General features: G+C 35.2%; 1 long non-coding RNA gene and 1 other non-coding gene across 2 annotated transcripts; both read right to left on the reverse strand.

Annotated features, from left to right (window-relative positions):
- Window positions 1–311: 311 nt before the first annotated feature.
- On the reverse strand, window positions 312–2,989 carry LOC104605435 (uncharacterized). Its single transcript, XR_002023144.2, has 2 exons — window positions 547–2,989; window positions 312–414 (listed from the first exon to the last, which is right to left on the reverse strand). It is a non-coding gene; the product is annotated as an uncharacterized LOC104605435 (transcript).
- Window positions 2,990–11,981: 8,992 nt separating this feature from the next.
- LOC148791241 (uncharacterized) lies at window positions 11,982–12,400 on the reverse strand. The gene is made up of 2 exons (XR_016076167.1): window positions 12,294–12,400; window positions 11,982–12,194 (listed from the first exon to the last, which is right to left on the reverse strand). It is a non-coding gene; the product is annotated as an uncharacterized LOC148791241 (long non-coding RNA).
- Between the last annotated feature and the right edge of the window lie 8,124 nt (window positions 12,401–20,524).

Consider the following 20,524-nt stretch of genomic DNA (forward strand, 5'->3'; position numbering starts at 1 on the left):
AGATAACAAGCCATTAATGCAATTTACTAGTCTCTCTAATAACAAAACAATGTACTAATTTCTAGGTTCAGTAACGCCTAACTTGCTGGATGATGGGGACGATGATCATGGTGCGAAGAAACCCAGAAAAAAATAACAGTCTAATAAGTAGTCCAGGAGAGGTTGCTGCTGGTGGTAATGGTGATTTTTTTTTTCTTCTTTTTCGTAAGCAGTGGTAATGGTGAATTGGAGATTGGGCGTCTAGAAAATAAACAAACTGTAAAAAATAAATGAAAAGAAAAGAAAAGAAAACAAGAGAAAATCCCCTCATCTTTTGTAATTCTCTTACATGTTACATCCATGAAAAAAAGGGAAAAGTCCATCATCCATATCTCATCATGTGCTGCTCATTCTCGCGTCGTATTTATAACCCAACTGTGGTGAAAATTGCAGGGAAAGATGAGACGACTACTAGAACAGACGAAATGAACAAAAATGTACCAAATTATAGCAAAAAGAGCAAGTAAGAATTAAAGAGAGTACAGTAAAGATGGAAAATCAACGGACCCATGTCAAGAATCGACAGCTGTAGATGGGTTCTGAGGAGGATGACCTGTCTGCTTAGGGGTTTCCAGTGGAATTGCTATTGGAACGGTGTCGCCGGAGCCATTCGCATTAGGTGGCGGGTCGATCCTTCCATCGATGCAAGAGGCGCACTTTGTCTCTAACCATTCTTCAATATCGTATTCCCCATGACCCATGATTCTCCTTCCCGAGCAGAGCCGACCAATCATCCCGGCCACAACCCCCAATATCGTTATCAAGGCAAGAACGGCAATAACAGGTCCGATTGATCCGTGACTCGAGTAACTGTTGAAAGCTTGCTGATTTGCAGTCATGGGTGGCGGCTGCTGCTGCTCTAATGGCATTGACATTTTCACTGCAACTCAGGAAAACCAACTTTTTCTTTCTTTCTTCCTCCAAATGGAAGTATAAAAAACTGAAAATTTTGACTCGTTGAAGTGTAGTGCTACTTGGATCAGGAAGTTTTTGTTGTTTAAGCACAAAAGCACATGAGAGATTTGCGGAGACCGAGAGCACCAAAAGCGCAAACAAGGTAAACAAAACAGAGACAAGAGAAGAGAAAGATGAGGATTTTATTAGGTCTAGCAGTTCAAAACACCAAAATTCTTCTAGGTTTTGAGGTTCTGCAACTCAGAACAGTAAAAGTTGCAGAGCTACAAACATAAACCACTTAAAAAATATTTTCCGGGGTTCACAAAAACCGGGGAAAGTGATAGATGGGATTTAGGAGGTTTGAACGAATATATATATATATATATATAAAAGAAAAAAAAAACAGTTTCTTTGATGATTCTGAAAATGGGGTTGGGTGGACGTAAAAAGGTCTTATTTGGTGCTTATAAACCCTAGAATTCGCGAGAATTTTTTATCCCCACCCATTAATCTATGTTAAAGAGAGAGCAGAAATAGTGAGACTGTGAGAGCCGAGAGAGGTACAGCTACCATTAAACTAGAAGTGACTGTAAACAATAAGGCGTAACAGTAGTTTTAAAGAAAGCCCCAGAAAAAGGAAACGGTAAAATATAATGAAAAGAAAAAGTTGGTGTAGAAAAGTAAGAAAATTCGGTGGCTAAAACCCTAGAAAAACCCTCCTTTCAAATCGAAGAGCCTTTTGGGGACTTTTTTGTGGCACCTCAAGAAATCATCGAAAACAACATCAACATATATATATAGCTGAAAGTTGAAACATGCTCGAAAAATCAACAAACCAAACCGATTTGCTCTCTTTCTCTCCTCCCGGTCGGATGCGGAGAGAACTCAGAAGCCTACACTACATTAACTACATTTTTTTTTTCTGGGTATATCAATATCTCAAGTCTCCCTGCGAGAATTTTGGGAAATTTCCTTTTTTTAATAAAAAACAACACAGGTGTTTGAGTATTACCAAATTATTTATAATTTTTAAAACAAAAAACTAAAATAATTCGTAACCAATAGTAATTACCAATTACAGGCACGCTGAACGGCTGAATTCATATGGGGCTCATTTGGCTTTGCTCGGGGGATTGCATTTGCGATTTGCGTTGCCTTTGTATTGTTTGTGCCATCTCTCACAAGTTCAAATCAGCCCCCCACATGATTGCCCCCTATAACGTTTCACAGCATCCCCACCATGTATTGGGAATATCTTCCGATGATGATATAGAAATAGTGATGTCATCATCGGAACTTGATGCCAATACAGGAAGGAGATGTTCTGTGGGACGTTGTGGGGGCCGATTTGATCTCCTCACTCTTCTAAGTACCGGTAGTCTCTACAATTGGCGGTGTGCGTAATGCGCACTACTCTGAATCTCCGTGTTGCGTGTTCAAAATCCACATTCAGTTCATTCAATCAATTCCATTGTACTACAATGAACAAAAAACAAAACCTAACGTAGGATAACCGACGACACGTGCGCCAATGCCCATGTGCGCAGGCATCGGGAGACTACGACGTACCAGATTGGATGGTTGGCGTTGGAGGAGCATGAGCACAGAGAGAGAGAGAGGCTACAGAGATGTTCTGTGCGGCCTATGCCTTGCCTACTGTAGAGTGTAGAGTATAGAGTGTAGACCTCTTACAGGTTAAACAGCCTTCTCTTGCTCTTCTTCTTCTTTCTTCCCACTTGATAATAGTCAATAGTCCACTGATGACTGGCCGGTATAGTACGACCGACGGGAAGGAGATTACTCCGCATCTCAAGATCTTTGTACGATAAGATTGCCCTGACCATTCGATCTAAAGACTTTTCGTACACTACCCACTGACTCTCTTCGAACAATCCAAAACAGAAGACAGTGAGTGAGATCACATACTTTTGAGTCAAATTTTCTTTTAATATTTTTTAACATCATTGTCAGATGCATTTGGCGCATTGGATCTCCTTCTACGAGATTTCTGTTCTCTATGTCAATGAAAAGCGTAAAATAAAGAAGCCATAGCGAAACCCTCCGGCGCTCTCGAGTTCTCAACCGACGGATCGGAACCCAATAGATTCAGGTTGGGGAACATCGTGTTTCACTCACATGGATTCCAGTCTCTGACCAGTAACCATTGACGCCTGGATAGCTCCTGCCTTGTTAATCATTTTGATAAAGAAAACAGGAGAAGAAAAGCCATGGATTGGTATTGTAATCTGGTTTTGATATGTACGGTAGATTCTTGCAGGTTTTGACGACCATGTGATCCATGTACAGCTCTCGTTGGATTGGGATATCCATATCCTGGGGCGAATATGATATTAAGATGTGGAAGCGGTTCACTCTGCCACTTATAGACCATCGAGTTGATCTATCATTATCCGGGCTCCAGCCCTCCTACATTTTGATCTTTAATGCGGAGAGAATTGAATGGAATTACCTGTAAAATGTAAGACTTTCCATTCGTGTCGAGGTAGTTTTCCTATAAAACCTTTTTTTAAGGAAACAATAATAAATGAATTAGAATTCAGTACTCAGAAAAAAAATTTCTTAACACTTGAGTTGGGATCACCTTCGAGGCCGGCTTCAAACAGGGCAAAACCCGTTCCAACAGCTTTTACAGTCTTGGGGATAATTCTGTAGTTATGTGATTTATTTCATGAGAGATATCCCACGTTCGACCCCGGCTTCAAGCAGAGCAAAATCCGGCTTCAAACTGACTTGCCGTAATAGAAGCTGAACACGTTCCAACTTGGATCTATCATTTACTAGATGTATTGGCTTGCCCTAATGAAAGCCGAACAAGTTCCAACTTGGATTAATTTCCTAGATGTATGCTGTTGGTAAGATTTTGGAACAGGTTTTGTTAGCAGTGATCCGGATTCCAACACTTGCAATCCTGCATCTTGCATTGGGAATATACCTTCCTGAATGACAGAATAAGAGTAAGGAGATATTCCAAATGCATGGCTGTATGTGTTGTGAGGATGCTGTGAGAACTGAATCTTAATTGGGATGATTCAGAATCTCCTGCCCACCAGAGTTCTATCTATGTCTATCTATAATACACTATCTCCGTACATTAAAAATATCTCCCTCTACATAATACTATATAAGAGAATGAGATGCTCATCATGTGTGACTGTGATGTTATATGAGTAAACATGGCAGAGTAATGGTGGGCAAGAGATCCAGAGTCATCCTATCATTGCTAGGGATTCAGTTCTCACAGGGTCTTCACAACACATATAACCGTGCATTTTGAATATCTTCATACTTTTTATTTTGTTGGCGATATATTCCCAATACAAGGATGCGGGATTGCAAGTGTTGGAATCGGAATCACTTCTAATAAAACAAGTTCCGCATCCTACCAACACTATACAATATGCCCCACATGTTGCTGGTGTACCTTAAAATAATGGGTGGGACCCTCTGATGCTTACGTAATTAAAATAAAACGAAAAAATAAGGGATATCAGTCATATTAATACACACTGAATCACTGATACCTATTCGAGGGTATCGACTATGTTGATATTTTAATTCTAATACTGGGTCTGATATTATATGGTCATTTGACCTTTACAAGGCTAACCGTGAGCAGCTCGTTTGCTTTTGTTTTTTTGGATATGTTTTGAAGGGCTATACAACGGGGGTAGTCCATCCCCAACGAGATTCAATCTCATGTCTCCGCTATGATCAATACGGGGTCTGATGAGCAGCTTGTAGACCTGGCAATTGGGTTGAGTGGGTTAGATTCGGATTGGGTCAAGGTACTTTGGGTTGTTTTCGGGTCGGGTTGAAATTCGGGTTGTGTTATCAAATGCTAGATCCTAACTCTAAATGTTTGGGTTAGGATTGATCCATGGGTCAATTCAGGCCATCCCAGAAAATAACTGAAATTAAAAAAAATAAAAAAATACATGAAAAATGTCAAAATTAAAAGAATTAACCTTAAAATTCCAAATATAAAATAAAAAGCTTGAACATTTAACAATTTAATGAGTAAACAATAAAAAGTAAAGACTAAATAGAAAAAATTAAAGAGTAGAAACTTCTAACAATGCATAAGTAATCTCAATTAGACTTGACAATCGAGTCAGCGGGTTGACCCATGACCCAACCCAACCCAACCTAGTTTTTTCGGGTTGGGTCGGGTCGGGTCAGGTCATTTCACATTCGGGTAGCTAAATATGAGACCCTAACCCTGTTTTTTCGGGTTGGGTTGGGTTGGATTCACGGGTTGGGCCAACTTTTTGCAGGATCTAGCAGCTGATTTTGATTTCTACTTACATGACCAAAAGAAGTAGAAGCAACAAAACACGACCTTTTTAGTAGAACCCCAATGTAGCTGCTCTATCCATTGACTATCCTTAAATTACTTCAAAAAGTTGTCTTAGACCCTTTAGTTGTAGTGAGTGAATGTATATTACTAGCTTAGTGACGCAGCGTGGAAGCAATGAGAACCGGAGCTGGCTATGCAAGCACTGGGCGCTCGCTAGCACCTAGCGAATAACACCGATTTCTCTAGGAGAGAGAAAAGGTGGCGAAAACTCAAAGAAGAGAACTCAAGAAAATCTGAAAATCTGAAGTATGAATTGTGTTCATTAACTGGAAAATAGCAGTATTTATAATACATTTGGAAATTGAAATTGTAAAAGAACTGGAAATTATAAAAGAACTGGGAAAGAACAACTAGGATAGATCAAAACATCTAATTTAGATAGGATCGAATTCCTCTTTGCCTGATCTCCACCGTCCGATCTCCCTAGATGCATGAATCTTGGATTATCTTTTTAATCTTGATGCTTCTTGGAGTCTTTCTTGATAATCTTGGAAGAGTCTTGGAAGAGTCTTGCCTTATCTTGCTAATCTTGGAAGAGTCTTGATAATCTTGGGTTTTTGAATTCTTGATGTATCTTGAATTCCTGAATTATCTTGGATTCTTTGAGTTCTTTGGCTTATCTTGAATTCTTCCCATGAGTTGTCGCCCATATGATGAGATGGGCCTCCATCACTTAGTGATATTTGCATATGAAACTGCTTTAAGCCCATGTTTGGGAGTGCTTAAATTAAAAATAAGTGCTTATTTGAATAAACACTTAATTGCATTTGGCACCCAACTTTTTCAAGTGTTTATTTTATAAAATGAACACTTATTTCATATTGGGTGTTTGGTAGTCTTTGTAATTCTTTCTACTTCTTGCGGTATAATGACAGACCGAGAGGCTCGACGAGAAGGAATTCCAATATGCACTTAAATATGCATTTGTCACTATTTCAGTATTTTGTCATTCATTTTCTTTCAAATTTTCAAAATATACCCTTATTAAAATATTTATTAAATTACTATTATAAAAACACTTATATAAAAGTACTTTTACAAAAACACTTTTAAGAAAATACTTTTATTAAAGTACTTTTATGAAAATACTTTTATAAAATTCAACTAGGGATAATTTTATAAGTGATATTTCTAAATTCAAATAGAGATAATTTATAAGTGGTATTTTAAAATTCAACTAGGGATAATTTTAAAAGAAAAAAAATTGAATAAATGTAAACACTTAAAAAAGCTAAAAATTTGGACTTAAAAAAGACCTTATTTTTAAAATAAACACTTATTTTAGACTTATTTTCTAAACACCAATAAATACTTAATAACCCAAATAAACACTTATTTCGAAGAAACACTTATTTTTAAAAATTCCAGCCTAAACCATTTATCAAGGCTCAAAATTCTGCATTATATGCCATGGTCAAAGAAGGCATTGTCATTGATGCATTTGGTAATTAATGCGCATCAGGCATAGCCTCAATGAGATCATAAGAATCATTAATATACAAGTGAAATATTAATCGGTGAGTGTGGGTTTTCATCTGTACTGAGTTTATTAGCAAAAGGGCTATTTTATATTTCGTGTTAGCTGGTCAAAACCTCAGATCAAATTCATTAATAACAGGATACTAATGAATCAGGGGCGAATTGGTGTGTGTTTCTCCATGACTCAATGGTAATTTGTAGACCTGTTAGCATATTCAGGCATTGGATCGGGTTTTTATTTTTTATAAATAGAATTTTATTATTTTCAAGTTGAATTTTTGTCACCAACAATTCTCTAATTTTTTTCTTGGCCTATTTAAGGTTTAATTTGGAAGGAATACAAATACAAATATTTAAAATGCAAAATTTTGTAATTTGTATTATTTTATATGTATTTTTATCATACATATATGCATTTGTACTTTTTTCAAACTAAGCGTAAAGAAAATTAAAAAGGGTGGCCATTTTAAACCTCAAACTAAGTTGTTAGATACGCCATTGACATATCGATTAAACAGTGAATAAAATAATAAGAAATGATATTCATTTATCAAAAAATATAATAATAAGAAATGGTGAAGTCAAAAAACTCTGAAAATTTATAGGTGGGGTCCCATTTGAAACTCGTAACATGTTAAATTTCATATGTTATCAAGAATAAAATAAAAAATATTTAATGTATGAATTAATATATATATATATATATAAATGGGTTCTACTTAAAATTACAGATGGGTCCTACTTAAGATTTGCACATTTTCATGTGAACAATAATAAAAACAAAAATAATTATTTTTTTAATAACTAATTAATAATATTATTAAGTGTTATTTATGGGTCTCAATTAAGGCAGAGCATGATTGGATTGCAAACCATGCCACACTTCATTCATGTGTGTTCGATTATGGTGTGGTGTGGCCTAAAATCCAATATGTCATAATGTGGTTTACATCATGTCCAAAACATCGACCGCAAAATTTAACTGTGGTTGTAACCATGCCACGGGGTACTATAGCCGCAACGTTGGTCATTATGCTTCGTAGGCTCATCTTTTTTCAGGTTTGTGTATACTTTTTTATAAATATTAGTTTTCTTTAATTTTAAATTTTAATTATTATTTGAATAATTTATTATCAATATTAATTATTATTATTAATCCTTTTTTAAAAATTTGATTAATATTATTTTATAATTATTTTATTTTAAATATTTAATTATATCACTATTATTTTTATCACATGTTAAATTAGTTCATATTATAGATTTACATTTTGCTTGAAAACTCCAGAAATATATTACTCTTGATCAATAAATCACCACACATTTTATAATGAGATACACGAAATCAAAATATAGGGTGTGGTCTAAACCATATATGACCTTGCAAAATGCCTATGTAGGTGTGCTGTCATTCAGACAAACCACCAAAATTTTGACCACAAATGCCTATTGTACTATGGTGAGGTGTGGTTAAGAATAGACCCCCCAACTTATCATCCACACTACATAACACCCCTAAAATTCCCATTTGTTCATATCTCTCTCATTTTTCTTCTTCTTCTTCCATTGCTCCTGCCACTACATAACCTCTAACCGAAGCAGTGGCTGATCCCAATTAGATGGCTGGCAGAAACTGGAAAACATTGGACGATACAACATATCCGATTAGACTTCTCCATCAATTTACAAGGAAATTGAGTAGATCAACATGTTCTCTGATCTCCCGCTTTCACTCGATCTTGTATCATCGGGTTGGTGAATAGGTAAATCTGCTGACCATAAGACAAAACTGTCACAATCATGATGGATCGGTTTGGATTGGTTTCTAGGTTTGATTGAATTGGTCTACGCAATGTTTCAAAAACTGATTCGGAAACGGAACCGCTTTGTCCACCTTCTTCTGGGTTATTGGTTCGACTGTCTAATCCAAACGAATGACACGTTGCAACTTAAAAATAAATAAAATTTAAAATAATTAAAATAAAAAGGTCAAAACTGTTCACCTGGTTCAGGGAATCGTTGACCAAGTCAATAATTTTTGGCCAAGAAATGGGTTAAGGGTGAAACAAAAACAGTTGCTTGGACAGTTCTCGGGCCAAATGGTCTGACTGTCTGGATCAACGATGGTTCGAAAACACTGGGTCTACTGACCATGTCCACTCTCCTGAAGTCCAACTTTTTGGGTCTGATGATTGGGACCTTTTGGGCCATGCCCATTCCTTTTTAAATTCGACTTTTCATGTTTTTAAAAATTAAAAAATACTAATATATATATATATATATATTATACTATTAATATATACTATAACATATAATATTAATATATCTATATAATTGGTTAATGTCGATTTTGATCGATTTACAAAAGTTCAAACCTGCCAACCGACAATTTGGATCGGGTTGATCGGTTTGAACGAACTCATGAACAGCCCTAATCTTTATTTTGTTGGCCCAAAGTAATCATAAATCCGATTGGAGTTAAGGTTGATCAACATTCATTTTCCTTTGGAAAAAGCAGACCAACCGAATACTGGTCCAAAATAGTACTTGGCTTGTTTTTTCTCCAACAAAACGAGTTCGGTAATTCATATGTCAGGCAAATTGTTACCTGACCCGGTCGTCCGGCTTTAATGTTTTCCAACTCAACACCGACGTGTGGTGGGGTTCCAACAAGAAAACAAAACATTGCACTGTGAGAGTGCATAAGAAAACGAAAACGCACCTTCGTCGGACATGGGAGGGTTGATCTTTGCGACGTCTGTACTCTGGTGGTCAGTACTACTCAGTATTGGATTCCATTAATCCTTTATATGAGATGAATCGATCAAGATTGGCCTTTCAAATTTAAAAGGAAAAAAAGATTCAATTTCAATTGGCTCGTCAGACAACCGTTAAATGGGACTAATGGATGAATGGGTTGGGTCCCATTGGTTCTTATAATAATCAGACAAGAGAGGTCAGAACAGTGGAATCATGAATCAAATGACGCCAACTTGCGGTACTGGTGGATTGACCAGAGTTGATGTAACCAATAAATTGACTGGAGTACTGGACCAAGCTGTATGTTCAATTTTGTAAGAGGTCTAATTGGTCAGGAGTCCATATAATGTGTTTAAGACATGAAGGGTCCAGGCGAGCACTCATTCAGGATCCAAGTAGCAAAGCAAAGGGAATGACGATGGGTTGATGGCTGCTCGCGTGCAAATTCAAAGATTTAACGTTTTTACATGTACGTGGACGGTGGACCATGCAGGGGATATTTGATATTTGCTTTTTTTTTGACAATTATCAAGTCTTGTAATTCGGTAAGTTAACTATGGATTTGGTAGTTTGGTACATGTTTTATACTATTGTTTGGTGTGGGTTTGATGATATAAAGGCAAAAAAGGGTAATAACTTTTTTTTTTTTTTTCATTCACTCTTAGTGATGGAGCTAGGAATTTTCTTTGTGGGGAGGAGGGTGTTATGTAAATTATTTTTGGATTATGTGTCAAAAAATTTATATTAAAACAATTAAAAAGTCAATTATATTATAGAAAGTAAGAAATGCATACATCATAGGAGGGGTGAGAGGACCGCTATGTCTTTTAGTTATAGGTTTTGTAGCAATCCTAAATCTGGTAAGCATTACTTAATTCTCAAGGCTTTTGTTTTTGGGATTTTGAGAGGAGGAAATTTGGTCAATGTATTTATAATCTCATTGAACAAGAAATCCATAATCTTTTTTTATTTATTTCTTTATGTGGGGGCCAGGGGAAGTTTATTTTTCAAGTGATACCCATCTCTTAGGTGAGTGAATTAACTTTCCCATCTTGAGAAAGTTATCAACACTTGGATGAGACAAAAATACCCCTTTTGATAATGGACTTTTTATGACTAAAATGGTTTACTTGAAAATTAAAAGAACATGGGTAAATGCACTTACTTGGATAACTCCCAATAAATAATTACCTAGTAAGTGCATTTAACTGGATAAATGATTTACCAAAAAACAAATGGGGACTCAATGTAATTGACTTGTTTTTCCCAGGGTTTTTGTCAATAGCAATAGAGTGAGATAGGGAAAAAATATGTGGGGTTTGGAGAGAAATAGGCAGGGAGGGAGGGAGGGTTTGGAATGACTTGAAATAAGGTTTTTTCTTTTTTTTAAATGACTTTAAAACACTCAGCCAAAAAAGAAAAATTGAGGGAGAAAGAACAACGCCTACATGCCCATAACTTAGTAGGTATTTGGCATCGTGGATATTTCTAGCGAGGTATTTGTCAGAGGAAACCACAGTGTAATACTTCACTAGAAACGGCCACAGAACAGTTTTTTGTTTGTTTGGCACTGTTGTTGCCACATAGGATAAAATGCAAAGTTTTTACCTATATTCTGTTGGGTTGAAACCGTTTTTTTAAAGTTGTTGTATGATACAATGTATCCCATGTATAATGTACCAGTGTAGGTTGATGATCAATCTACGAACAACATTTGCCTAGCTTCAACCGTTTGGAGTTCCAACGGCTAAAATCTATCAAGACATATATCCAACGGCCAAAATCTGTCAACACTTGCCTAGATTGTTTTATTCCAATATGAATTAATCGTTAATACACATTATTAAAATAAATTCCTATAAAATCTCTTGACACCTACAAAGAAACACGGAAATTATGATGACTACTGTTCTGTGATAAATGCAGCGTTAGTTATAAATGGAGAGAGAAAGGTGACTTGCCATCTCAGATTTACCTGGTGAGGATTTTAGCACAAAGACGAAATCATGTTTGTTTTATAAAGAAAACAATCCATCTATATAACATGACTTGTTTTTATCTATGAAAACACAGTTACTGTAAATCTGTAATTCACCACCCAAACAAAAACAAACCAACAAGGCAACTACCGAACTGGACTCCTTCCCAAAAGCTGGAAGTGTAATCTCCTGGATTACAACCTTAAACTGAAATGACTACCTGTCACCATTGGAGTTAGTTCAAGTGAGTTCATTTCTGGTTTTTTTGTTGAACAACGATGAGATGGGATGACAGCTGACATCCATATAATAGAGAGTAGATATCACAAAGTTATGGGAGAATGGGGTTTTCGACTGTTCACGAATGGTGAGGGCCCAAGGAACTGAAGCTACAAAGCACGAAAGATACAAAAACAGGGTATGGAAAATAATCATAGAAGATAAAGAGCTAAAAAGCACCGAAACTATGTTTTATATACTAATAGACAAAAAATTTCATAAAAAAAAGGAGAGAATCATTCACATGGCAACAAACAATACTTGAAATTAAGAAAAAAAACACACCCATCTGCTGGATGAGAATGAACTCTATCTGCGGCTGCGGTGGAGTTTCTTATATTCTTTAGAAGTTCTTCTCTTCGATACCCCTTTCGCCAATATCACTGCTAGAAATAATAATCTTAAGATTAATGTAAACAAAAACAGAAAAAAGAAAAAAAAAAGGATCAAGAATTAGGATGGAAGAAGGGAGAGCTCCAAACCTGAAGCAATGAGCGGTGACACTGTTTCTTCTCCTGTTAAGGCTCATTGTTTGCTCGGTTCCATAAAACTAGGGCTATAAGTCGGGCTGGGTTAGGTTGGGATGAGGCCAACCCTAAGTTCTAAAGCTGCAACCCTAAACCCTAACTAAATTCCTTCAATCCTAACCCAATCTAACCAATCCAAAGTCAACTTCGGGTTGGGCCCAACCCAACCTTCTTCCCATCCCCTATAATCTTGTAGAATCGTATTAATTTTAGATCTAAACTCAACTGTCATTACATATATTAATCATATGTTTTATTAGTATTTGTTTGTTGATGTTTTTATTGGTTCTTTAAGTACAGCATTCAGAAAAAAAAATGTTTGAAACGACTATAGTTTATTATGATGACTTATAATAGGTCTTTTATGGACAATAAACTATGGGTGGCAAACAAGAGAGAGGAGATAATCAATAAAATATTCAAAAAATATAAAATATGTTATCAAAGGTTTTAGTATTTCCAATTAGGATTAAGTGAAGTGATTATCTTAAATGAAATAAATGATAGTATGTAGTAGTGGCTATACAACTATCATGCATTTAAACAAATCAATGTATTATCATATATAACATATATTTATATATGATATATACTATATAGTCGGGTTTGGGTTGTCCAAGGGGTCAACCTTAACCCAACCCGAAATAAAGTTGGATTCATAAATTTTAACCTTAACCCTAACCCTAACCCGAGCATTAACCCTACCCAACCCAACCCAACTTTTCAGGGTTGGGTTCGGGCTAACTTGACCCAAGTTGTTGCCTTACATGAAACATCCAAAGAAACAACAGTACATCACGATGCATTGGATAATGTTCTCCAACTGCCAACTCAGCACACATGTCAGAGCCACGTCACCTTGGCATTGGGAGAAACACTAGTTTGGTGTTTTGAGCAGTTCTGAGTTTTGTGGATTCCTATGTGTTTTCGTTTCCTATCATTTTTAACCGTAAATGGTCTAACCAAATATGATTTTTGATTGTTGGAGCCTAAACGCCTATGTGACGCATACGTGGACTAGAAACAGTCGTGCAACACCATGATGCCAAAAAACACCTTAGAGGAGGCATTTAGGAGAAACGGCTCCAATACCAAAAACCTTCATAATAGTTAAAAGTCTTGTGAGCGCAATAGGATAGTGCAGACTACTCAAGACAAATCCTTTATAGCATCATGATTGTCCGGCATCATAGATTCTTAGAGTTAACATCTCCGCCCCACACCACATCTCTACTGTGTATTGGGAATATCTCCCGAAATAGTATTAGAACTAATGATGTCATCATCGGAAAATGTTCCCCGGCAAGAATGTGGTGTGGGGCGGCGATGTGAATTCAGATTCTTCTTACATGTGTATATAGAGATCGGATCTGCTCCTCACACATTTACGGGAAATGTTCTCAATGCACGGTAAGATGTGCCTGTGAAACGCCCTGTGTGAGGAACAGATCCCAATTCGCATATATAAATAGAAAAAAATACTTTTACTTAAATATATAAATAGGCTTAAGTTAGGTTGGGCTAGGGTCAGGCTTAGACTACCCAAGACAAAGTCCCAAGGGACCTGACGAAGGTAGCTCTCCTCTCAAAGCAATTCCTTATTTTCCAGTCAGTCCAAAGCGGAGTTCCATTCCACGTGAATGCGAAGTTGCGAACGTACTTGATCCTTTGAGGTACTCTTTTAGCCATATTTTACACTCTTAGGCCATCAAACCACATCTCCACACCAGTAGTTGAATCTCTGTAGGCTATATTTGGTTTGAAGGAAAAGGTAGGGAAATCTATACAAGGTTTTTAAAGATTTTCCTACCTCTCCCAATTTTTTCTTCAAACCAAAAACAACTTTAGTTCTTTCAATGGTTTGTTTTTGGTCAAATGAACTAAATTTATTATATTGGTTCTGATTTTGTCCTGTTTAATAATTGGGTTGGTTCTGGTTTTCATTTGTTCTGAATCAATTCATATCCAAACGGGCCAAATCAGTTATTTTCTTAGTAATATATACAATTTTCTTAGTGTTTTTGCAATTTTTATTATATATCTAAAGTGATAACTTTGATAGATAATATATAAGACAATTTTAATTAAAAACACTTTATATATAAACATATAAATAATTTATTATTTTACTTTTTAAGGTTATATTATTCAAAATCAAGTTCTAAATTATTATTTATATTAATAATTTTAGTTGTTAGTATGATCGAGCCTACCCATTAAATTTGATTATCAATTGGGATGGTTTTGGGTCAATGATTCTGTCCCGATTTATAATCGATTTAGGATTTGAACATAGGGGTGCAAATGGATTGGATTATGATCCGATCCAATCCGAGATCCAGTCCTATTTGATTGAATTTGGATCACCCCTGTTTGAATCTTCATATGGGATTTGGATCACCCCTATCCGATCCGAGAAGATCTGATCCAATATATATTATATATTTATAAATAAAAATATACATAATACATATATATATATGTATATATATGCTATTTATTTATTTATAAATATATTTTTATAAATTTCTTATATTATTTATTTTTTTATAGAAAACACACATATATATATATATAATGAAAATAATTAGAAAATAGTTGTATATTTTTTTTATTTTTATTTTACTTAAAATAATATATTTTAATTTTCTTTTAATAATTATTTATTTAAAAAAAAACAGGTCAGATCGAATGAAATCCGAATATCGGACTTACCAATAAAATTCAAATTTAAATGAAATTCTATAATATCTGATCGGATCTTCCAGTTGAATCAAATCCAACATAAACAGTATGGAATCAGATTGACATACCCAAACCTCATTCATTGACATACCCAAATTTTTTTCTAGCCGGAAGGCCTTCCATCATTCGTTATGAGGGTATTTTGAACTTAGGCAGCTAGCTTGTGGGCCTCTGGAGCAGCCCACGTTTCAGCTACTATAATCAACGTGACGTGTATTGGGCCCACTTTTGCTTTCAATATTTCACCTTCGTGGAATCGTGGTTATAGGGCGCAAGTTGATATATACGAAATGCTACCTCCATTTAGAGTGCTTTGATGAGGTCAGGTCTTCATGATGATATATAGTGGTGCTCGTCTGTCCCTCTCCTGGTAATTGGATTGGGACAGTTGAGCTTGATCGATATAAATTAGGGGTTTTTATATTTCAATTCACCCTTAGGGTGGATTTAAGATTTTTAGGGTGTGGATTAAATCCTGATCATGGATTGATGTCAAATTTATAGGTAGGATGCGGTATATAAGAGAGAGAGGAAAGCGGGAGGAGGGGAGGGGGGAATACTAGTAGATTAGAAAGGGGCTGCAATTTTAGATTTTTGAGGTGGATTGCAATTCACTTATTCTTATAAATTAAGCACTGATTATGCCATAGGCTCAATTTGAAAGAAGTACAAATACAAATATGCAAAGCATAAAATGTATTATTTTGTATGTAATTATACTATATATTTGTATTTGTATTTTTTTTAAATTTGGAAAGAATATAAATATAAATATATAAAATGTAAAACCTTATATTTTATATTATTTTTTATGCATTTATATTATATATATTTGTAACTTTTTCTAAACTGAGCCTGAAAACTCAAATTGAAAGGAATTAAAATATATACAAAATTTTGCACTCTATATATTTGTATTTTTACTCTTTGCATTTGTTGGCGTGCAGCCTGTTCCACTTGCCACCCTTGTGAGTTGAGTCTTATCAATTAAGTCTGGACTCTGGATTGGAGAAAAAGCTAATAACACCTAGAAGCCTAAAACCCGATTGAACTCATAATATTTAAAAAAAAAAAAAGTGAGTTGCAGATAAAGATATATACAGAAAGCAAAAAGGGGATGTTCCAACAAGATCCAAGAAAATTAAAGAAAAGTTGTCACAACTCTCTCTACCTCTCAACAGTAGTCAAAAAGTAAAATGATAAACCCCTACTCTTTTCTTTTATCTGGACAACCAATGCTGGATACTTTGACTACCAAATAGTATGTTGCACATGACACTATTCTCTATTCAATTATCAATGGATTAGTATCAATTAACTAGTTTATAATTACTTTATTACATATTTTGAATACTCACCTAATCTTTCAGACAATTAAAAAGGATCCATGGTTTTTTGTTTGAAATCCAATAGTCGACCAGACATTTGGGGGATGAATTAAGGATGATGCACAATGCAATATGTGGTGTGGCTCCGGCATTTAATTCAAAAGTGTGTGACTAGCTATTTGTTGTAAATCCCAAATTTGACTCGGTTGCTGATTGAACGAAATGAATAATACAGACTTACTATTTGCTTTTTTGCTTTGAGGGCAACAAGATTATTCCAACCAAAAGTGCAATTAGAAATGGCTTCGAGAGTTTGAGGTTTGAATATGAGACGAGAGCTGTAAATCCAACGAGTCATATCCATTTCTTTACTGTTGTTATGGTTAAGGTGGGCAGAGTGGATTTTGTTGTCAGGCTTTCTCCTTTCTTTTCTTTTTCTTTTTTTTCTTTTTTTCAATTTGTGAATCTTATCTCTTTATTTATACATAAAAAATAGGGAATTTTTATAGTTTTGATTTGCTTGTAGACACTACAGTTAAATTTCTATAGTTTAGAAGGATAATTTGGCCTTTTGAGTGTCCTAATTAAATGAACAGTCAACAGTGTCAAAGACTTACAAGCAGAAGTTAAGTAGCACAAGGTGAAATTAGGAAATAAAAAGAATCTTTCAATTGAGGCAGACCCTGATAATACTTTTTTTTTTTACAAAAATTATTAAGGCTCATTTACTGAAACACCCCCTGCAGTGTCAAAAATTTACTATGACTTCATTTGGTTTACAGTGGGAATCAGAATGGTCCGTTCTGATAGTCTGTTTGATTCAGACAAGAATAGGAATAAGAATTAAAATCAAAAGGAATGAGATTTTATTGTCAAGGGAGGGACAAGGAATGACCATTCCTCCAAATGGGAGCAAGAATGAGAATAAAATTTCAATATCACCCAACCAAACAGTTGGAATCAGAATAATCCGATTCCAGACCCCTATTCCCCCAATTCAAATGGGACCCAAAACCTACCGTACAGTAAATGCACGAAGCTAGAGGGGGGGTGTATAAGTAATAACCCTTGGGCATTTTCTGTTCTCTTGAGAAATTAGAATTACCTCAAGAAAATTACCTCTTTTAACAAACACAACCTAATAAGATGGATGTTAATGTTGAAATGAGAGTTGAAGAAATGGAAAGACTCCGAATCTATATATGTTCAAATATTGGGTCATCAGTCAACTTGGAAGCAAGAAGAAAAAGGCTGAGATGATGAGAGATATCTGTCATCTGCCTGCATATGCCCACTTGTGCAGTAATAGGACGATGGTGGTGGTTCTGACATATTTTAAATTGTTCGAGGGACAGAGAGACAGAAAGAGAGAAGAACCTATAACAGGAGTCACGGGCAGGATCAATGTAAATGAATGAATGGTCTTCTTCGAGAATATTTTTTTCGTTGGCAGAAAATATGTAGTGATGATGATAGTTCATCAGGCTTGCAAAGACTAAATAGCTAGATTGGTTGATCCAAGAGAAAAAAGGGGTCTTACGTTTGAAAAGTATAATCATGGTTATGAATAGATACCCAAGAATGGACAATTCTGGTTTGGTCAGATGGTACTCAGGATTATATCCATGAAGCAGCTTTTCTTTAGTTTTTTCTTTGATTGACTTTTTCAATGCTTGCTCTTGCTTATAAAGTATAAACCGTTCGTTTTTTAATCAAGTATCTATTTATGCCCTTTTTATGTTTTAAATTTTCAGTTTTTTCTAAATACCCTCTAGTGTTTGGACATTGGAATACTATGGAATTCTTCGTTGCAAATTTACAAAGATTTAAGCTTGGAAAGAATGTAAATACAAATATGTAGCAATGCAAATGCAATGTATAGAAATACTTTATACAAGGTTCTTCGCTGAATATAGGGTTCGATTGATTTCCAATTCCGATTCCAAATCCCTATTCCCGTGAATCAAATGAGCCCATATTTGTATTTACACTTTTTCAAAACTGACCCTTAAACGTAATCTCAGGGTTTTGATATCAGTTGTGCAAAAGCATTAATTAGGATTAGGAAATGATAATCTGACATATAAAGTTGGGTTGGGTTAGGGTTGATTTAATACACTTGTGATTTATTTATTCTTATTCATATATGTATTGAATTATTAAGTATGTTTTTTATGTCAAGAGTGGGAAAGATAGGATGATGACCATGAAGAGTGGTTAATTGAAAAAAATATTAGTAAATGATGTTTATATACCATTTTCATATGTGATAAATGTATTCACGCAAGGATATATATATATATATATATAGAAGTTAATTCATGCAAACTTTTTATGCCCAACACTGTATTTGGAATATCTAGTTTGTCATTTTCATGGAGAAATATTTCCAATACATGGTAATAGTGTCTTGTGGGAAGGTATGTGAAGAGTTTGTTGATAGGAGAGTGTCTCGTCCCCTCCTCCCCCCTCCATTTGGGGAGATATTCCCAATACATAGCTGCAAGTGGGTGTGAGGACGATGTGAGTATGGGCTTGTGGGTACTGAATCTAAGTTCTACAGTGCACATTCCACAGGTGCCCCAGAACCCATCCCTCCGTGAATTGGAAACATCTCCCCATGACACGAACAGCCGCACAGGGCATGTTCCCAATGCATGAATGAATGTGGGAAATGGGCTGTGGGGAGCCCATCCAAACTCCTCTTAGGACTTCTCTGCTGAGTTCCATTATTATTATTGTTTTTCTAGGAAGCCTTTTTAGCTCCATTATTAAAAATTTATGGTGGTCACCCTAGTAAATGTTGGGTTTAAGGAAAACTCTGTGATCTTCATACTTCAATTGTGATGAAGAACAAAATTTCTCTACAATTCTTTGGTTTGGAATATGACATTATATAACTGAGAGTGCCAAGCTACTTTTTTTTTCTTCGGTTTTTTTGTGGTCTCAATATCTTTATTGCATTGCAAATGCAGTTCCATTGTCTGCAAACATCCTACGTGCCATCCCTTTTTTGGCATTCTATTCAGATTTTTTTTTTCACTTTTATAGAGACTGGTGTCAATGAACGCAAGAAGGAGTTTCAATTAAGCAGTGGTTCCTCTTGCAACTTACAACGCAACAATAGGGGTGAGCAAAAGAAAACCAAAAAACTGAGTCGACTGATAAATCGATCGAAATCGAACTGAAAAATTGGTGAATCAAATCTGTTGGTTTAGTTTCGATTAACCAATATAGAAAACTGACGATTAATCAAATCGACCGGTATACATAGATTTCTATATATTTGTGTATATTATATATATTTTTATATATTATGAATTAATAAATATGCATTATATATAAATATATATATATATATATTTTTTATAATTTATATTATAAAAAATAAAAAAACTGACGGTTAATCAAACCGGTCAACCAGTTAACCGATAGATTTTGATTACCGATTTTTAAAAAACCGATACTACCGGTTCAGTTACAAAAAGTGCCCCATGATTTGGTTAACTGAACCGTGAGCACCCCCTACGCAACAATTTAATAATTCAAAATTTCCTAGCCATATTTGGTTTACTGCTATGGGACTTATTTTTAAAATTTTGTCCTTTCTTAGGCATGATTGAGTTATATTGTCAATATTGATTATTGAAACATTTGGATAAATAATTCTTGCTTTATGCTTCATTTTATTTTAGAATGAGAAATGGGCTCGAATATAAAAAAAATGCTGAAAATCCCCTGTTTTTTCTGATTCCATCATCGTTAGATTCCCCACCAAATGTTATGGCAACTTTTTTCACCCAAATATATAAAAAAAGTAATAAGTTTTCATTATCTTTTTCTTCTACAAAGGTATTCCCCACCTGCCTAAAACTGTTGTATATGTTGATAAGTCCAATCAGAGAGATATTTCTGCCCCACCTCAGCATGCTTGAGTAAATGGCAATGGTGCATGCTCCAATTTGAAATATGAGTGAGCTCATCTCTGATGGATTTGTCATCAAATGCAACACATTTGGGTCGATCGTCATTGTCAGCTTCGACTTCCAAGTAGTAGATTTCTAATCCCATTGTCCATGAAAACAAACAATAAACAATGTCTCGAGTTGGGAA

Source organism: Nelumbo nucifera, chromosome 5 (assembly GCF_055504915.1).
Source record: "Nelumbo nucifera cultivar China Antique chromosome 5, China Antique-T2T, whole genome shotgun sequence".
NCBI classification, from domain to species: Eukaryota; Viridiplantae; Streptophyta; class Magnoliopsida; order Proteales; family Nelumbonaceae; genus Nelumbo; species Nelumbo nucifera.